The sequence below is a fragment of the Populus euphratica genome, unplaced genomic scaffold, assembly GCF_000495115.2.
Source record: "Populus euphratica unplaced genomic scaffold, PopEup_1.0 scaffold192.1, whole genome shotgun sequence".
NCBI lineage: Eukaryota > Viridiplantae > Streptophyta > Magnoliopsida > Malpighiales > Salicaceae > Populus > Populus euphratica.
Window position 1 is genome coordinate 55,674 of NW_011500073.1, and position 6,530 is coordinate 62,203.

Consider the following 6,530-nt stretch of genomic DNA (forward strand, 5'->3'; position numbering starts at 1 on the left):
TTGTTGTTATTACTATTATTATTGTTGTTGTTATTATTATTATTGTTGTTGTACTATTGTCGTTTATAATTTGTACAATTAACCTCCCTGTGGTTCGACCTCGGTCTTGCCGGGTTATTTATTACTTCGACACTCCTGCACTTGGGAGAAGACATCAATCTTTTAGTCGTGTTAGATTTATTTTTTATTTAATTATCAGGATATAAAAAAAATTTCAATATTAGGTTGGTGCTTGATTTTGTGAAAAAGCTTTTTGACTTTATTGATTGAAAAGGATTGAAAACCCAAATTCACAATAGAAATAAAAATAGGGTTCTTTTTACTTACTATTCATTATGCTCCTTTAAGAGAATTTTTTCCTTCACAATTCTTTCACTTTTATTTTTAGTTTTTTTAATTTAAAACCTTTATGCTTTGGTTCAACACATAATTTTCTTCACTTTTGATCCTTGAGTTTAAAAGAAAAAAGTCAAAGTTGTTGAAAATTAAATGAAAAAAAGAAAAAATAGTTAAATGGTCGATTATGTTGATAAGGATAACCGAACTTGATGTTAGTGTTCCTCTTAATAATAATAGTGTTATTGAGATGTTGTAAAGAGTAAATAGAGGCTAATAAAGTATTTTGTTTAATTTTGTGTTTTGAACCAATTTAAAGGTATTTTAAGTTAAGAAATTAGCTTATTAAGTTTATAAAGGTGTTTATTAGATTTTTTAGGATAAAATATATTGAAAATTAATATTTTGGGTAAAAAAACCCTAACTCAATTTTTCAATTTCTCCAATGATTGGAAGCTAGCTTGTAAATAACTTATCATCTACTTTCAATTGTATTTTTATTTTTAAAAAAATAAAAGATAAACCACATGTCGTCTATATCTAAAAAAGAGGTTAGGCATGTGGGACTATTCTTGCAAGTCCACTCGCACTGGGTTTTTTTTTCAATTGGGCTAAGGGGATATTTGAAATTGTGGTAGCGATTGCGGTTTAAAGTGTTTTTCATTTATAAATAGATAAAAATGATGCTTTTTTATTTTTTAAAAATTATTTTTAAGATTAGCACATTAAAATAATATGAAAACATAAAAAATAATTTTTAACAATTTTGTTTTGCTAAGTGTTTGGATCCAACCCCTTATATTTTTTTTTCAAGTTTTTTGGGTGTTTTTATTTAGATACACTTTTTTTTATAAAAAAAACTTAGCAAGGTATTACAATTATTATTTATTTTTTCATAATTCTTAAATAATACTATAGGTTTTATGGGAATGTTAATAATTTGTTTTCAATTATTATATAATATAAAAAAATAAATAAAAATAACTTATGAATATTAAATTAAAAAATTAGTTTTAAATTTTTTTAAATATATTTTAACATGATTTTATTAGGTTTATTATTATTTTTTGTCTTTAATTACATACAAAATATTAAGATATCATTTTAATATATTTTAAACTTGCTTTGGACATGATGATATGTTTTTGTTTAGAAAAAAACTTATAATTAAAAAAACATGCTTTCATCAAAATAATTAAGAGGTGCATTAGTAAGAAACTGGAGTTTAGATTAATGAAATATAGTTTCTTTACTTATTTTAAATGATTAGATTTTTTTAACAAACTTTTATTTTAATTATTGGTGCCATTATTAAAAACCATGCTCCTTATAAATTTTTTTTAATCATTCTATTGTTGTTGTTTTTTTAATAAAACTGTTTTACAATTATGCTATTGCTTTTTTTATGGATAATTATATATTTGCATGATATCCACAAATTTTTTGAATAATTGGTTGATTATTATTCAATGAGAATAAAATAATTTTTTTCCTTAACTTTTTTATTGTTATATATATATATATATATATATATTGTTTTGATTGTTTTCATATTCATGCATAGAGATGATTAATTCATAATTTTTAATTTTTATTGAAATTGCTTTCATGATTATAATGATAATGAGTTTTTGCTTAAAATGCTCCTGATTAATTTGTTTTTTTTTTTCAAAATTAAAAAAATGTATGAGAAAATACAATTTTTTTATGGTTCTTTTTATTTAATGAATGAAACATGTTACTATTACAAAACAAACCTTTTTTATAAAGATAAAAACAAGTACATGAAAAAATAGTTCTTCTAAATAATTTCATTCATTATTTTTTCAACAAGTGCCTATGACTAGTTCAATCCCAATTATCTTATTTTGAAACTTAACCCAATTCAACATCAACAAATTATAATATTAATATCACAATGTTAAATACGGTGTTTGTTAGTTTTACTAGGTACATGACCCGCGCGATGCTGCGGGTCAATTTATTTTGTATAAAAAATCAAAAAAATTAAAATTTAAAAATATTAGATTTTTCTGTAAAATTATATCCAAAAGTCTTGGGTTTATTTGCAACGTTTTAGTTAAAAATAATATTTATAATATTAATAATAACATTAAACTTGCATGACTCAAGTTTAAGTGGTTTTAGTTGCAATACTAGATGTCGTGTCATAAAAGTATGATAATTAAATAGATTAATTAAAAAAACCAACATAAAGAAAAAACAAATGAGAAAAAAGAAAAAAAATTGGGTTAACTGGCCAAATCAAGTTAACCTGTCAAATCTAGAATTCGTGTCATGAAAGTGTGATAACCAAATAGAAAAAATAAATTAATATTAATCAACTAAATTTTTTTAAAAAAGATTAATTAAAAAGAATAAAAGCAAAGAAAAAAATACCTACAGGAAGGAAAAAACTAATGAAGAAAAAGAAAAAAATTTGAATTAACTGGGTTAAACCATCAAATTTAGGATCCGTGTCATGAAAGCCTGATAACTAAACAGAAAAAATTTAATATTACGAAACCATAGACAAAAAAATAAACTAAAGGCATAAGCTTTTTCACTGTGGATTGCACCGTGCTATTCACAATAAAAGGCTTAAAAAAATAAAAAGGGGAAAAAAATAAAGGCATACACCATGGGTTAATTTTTTTTCTTATATAAAAAATATAAAAAAAATGCTAAGATCTAAGAGTGTTAGGTCTTTCTGCAAAGATATACCCAAAAGTCTGAGGTCTAGCTGTAACGCTTGACCCAAGAATACTATTTATAATACTAATAATAACATTAAACTTACATGACTTAAAATTAAGTGAGCCTGGCTGCAACACCAGACCTTGAAGTATTAGATGTGGGTTTGGCTATAAGTTTGTGTCATAAAATTGTGATAATTAAATAGATTAATTAAAAAGAAAAAACAAAGAAAAAACCATTAGGAAGAAAAAACAAATGAAGAAAAAAAATAATCTGAATTAACTGGGTTAACCCCTCAAACCTGGAGTTTGCGTTATGAAAGTTTGATAACTAAATAGAATAAAATAATTAATGGGTTTACCCAAAATTAACTAGATTAATCTGTCAAATCAAGTTAACAAAATAAAAATAGGGTTCTTTTTACTTACTATTCATTATGCTCCTTTAAGAGAATTTTTTCCTTCACAATTCTTTCACTTTTATTTTTAGTTTTTTTAATTTAAAACCTTTATGCTTTGGTTCAACACATAATTTTCTTCACTTTTGATCCTTGAGTTTAAAAGAAAAAAGTCAAAGTTGTTGAAAAATAAATGAAAAAAAGAAAAAATAGTTAAATGGTCGATTATGTTGATAAGGATAACCGAACTTGATGTTAGTGTTCCTCTTAATAATAATAGTGTTATTGAGATGTTGTAAAGAGTAAATAGAGGCTAATAAAGTATTTTGTTTAATTTTGTGTTTTGAACCAATTTAAAGGTATTTTAAGTTAAGAAATTAGCTTATTAAGTTTATAAAGGTGTTTATTAGATTTTTTAGGATAAAATATATTGAAAATTAATATTTTGGGTAAAAAAACCCTAACTCAATTTTTCAATTTCTCCAATGATTGGAAGCTAGCTTGTAAATAACTTATCATCTACTTTCAATTGTATTTTTATTTTTAAAAAAATAAAAGATAAACCACATGTCGTCTATATCTAAAAAAGAGGTTAGGCATGTGGGACTATTCTTGCAAGTCCACTCGCACTGGGTTTTTTTTCAATTGGGCTAAGGGGATGTTTGAAATTGTGGTAGCGGTTGCGGTTTAAAGTGTTTTTCATTTATAAATAGATAAAAATGATGCTTTTTTATTTTTTAAAAATTATTTTTAAGATTAGCACATTAAAATAATATGAAAACATAAAAAATAATTTTTAACAATTTTGTTTTGCTAAGTGTTTGGATCCAACCCCTTATATTTTTTTTTCAAGTTTTTTGGGTGTTTTTATTTAGATACACTTTTTTTTATAAAAAAAACTTAGCAAGGTATTACAATTATTATTTATTTTTTCATAATTCTTAAATAATACTATAGGTTTTATGGGAATGTTAATAATTTGTTTTCAATTATTATATAATATAAAAAAATAAATAAAAATAACTTATGAATATTAAATTAAAAAATTAGTTTTAAATTTTTTTAAATATATTTTAACATGATTTTATTAGGTTTATTATTATTTTTTGTCTTTAATTACATACAAAATATTAAGATATCATTTTAATATATTTTAAACTTGCTTTGGACATGATGATATGTTTTTGTTTAGAAAAAAACTTATAATTAAAAAAACATGCTTTCATCAAAATAATTAAGAGGTGCATTAGTAAGAAACTGGAGTTTAGATTAATGAAATATAGTTTCTTTACTTATTTTAAATGATTAGATTTTTTTAACAAACTTTTATTTTAATTATTGGTGCCATTATTAAAAACCATGCTCCTTATAAATTTTTTTTAATCATTCTATTGTTGTTGTTTTTTTAATAAAACTGTTTTACAATTATGCTATTGCTTTTTTTATGGATAATTATATATTTGCATGATATCCACAAATTTTTTGAATAATTGGTTGATTATTATTCAATGAGAATAAAATAATTTTTTTCCTTAACTTTTTTATTGTTATATATATATATATATATATATATTGTTTTGATTGTTTTCATATTCATGCATAGAGATGATTAATTCATAATTTTTAATTTTTATTGAAATTGCTTTCATGATTATAATGATAATGAGTTTTTGCTTAAAATGCTCCTGATTAATTTGTTTTTTTTTTTCAAAATTAAAAAAATGTATGAGAAAATACAATTTTTTTATGGTTCTTTTTATTTAATGAATGAAACATGTTACTATTACAAAACAAACCTTTTTTATAAAGATAAAAACAAGTACATGAAAAAATAGTTCTTCTAAATAATTTCATTCATTATTTTTTCAACAAGTGCCTATGACTAGTTCAATCCCAATTATCTTATTTTGAAACTTAACCCAATTCAACATCAACAAATTATAATATTAATATCACAATGTTAAATACGGTGTTTGTTAGTTTTACTAGGTACATGACCCGCGCGATGCTGCGGGTCAATTTATTTTGTATAAAAAATCAAAAAAATTAAAATTTAAAAATATTAGATTTTTCTGTAAAATTATATCCAAAAGTCTTGGGTTTATTTGCAACGTTTTAGTTAAAAATAATATTTATAATATTAATAATAACATTAAACTTGCATGACTCAAGTTTAAGTGGTTTTAGTTGCAATACTAGATGTCGTGTCATAAAAGTATGATAATTAAATAGATTAATTAAAAAAACCAACATAAAGTTAAACTTGCATGACTCAAGTTTAAGTGGTTTTAGTTGCAATACTAGATGTCGTGTCATAAAAGTATGATAATTAAATAGATTAATTAAAAAAACCAACATAAAGAAAAAACAAATGAGAAAAAAGAAAAAAAATTGGGTTAACTGGCCAAATCAAGTTAACCTGTCAAATCTAGGATTCGTGTCATGAAAGTGTGATAACCAAATAGAAAAAAAAATTTAATATTAATCAACTAAATTTTTTTAAAAAAGATTAATTAAAAAGAATAAAAGCAAAGAAAAAAATACCTACAGGAAGGAAAAAACTAATGAAGAAAAAGAAAAAAATTTGAATTAACTGGGTTAAACCATCAAATTTAGGATCCGTGTCATGAAAGCCTGATAACTAAACAGAAAAAATTTAATATTACGAAACCATAGACAAAAAAATAAACTAAAGGCATAAGCTTTTTCACTGTGGATTGCACCGTGTTATTCACAATAAAAGGCTTAAAAAAATAAAAAGGGGAAAAAAAATAAAGGCATTCACCATGGGTTAATTTTTTTTCTTATATAAAAAATATATAAAAAATGCTAAGATCTAAGAGTGTTAGGTCTTTCTGCAAAGATATACCCAAAAGTCTGAGGTCTAGCTGTAACGCTTGACCCAAGAATACTATTTATAATACTAATAATAACATTAAACTTACATGACTTAAAATTAAGTGAGCCTGGCTGCAACACCAGACCTTGAAGTATTAGATGTGGGTTTGGCTATAAGTTTGTGTCATAAAATTGTGATAATTAAATAGATTAATTAAAAAAACCAACATAAAGAAAAAACAAATGAGAAAAAAGAAAAAAA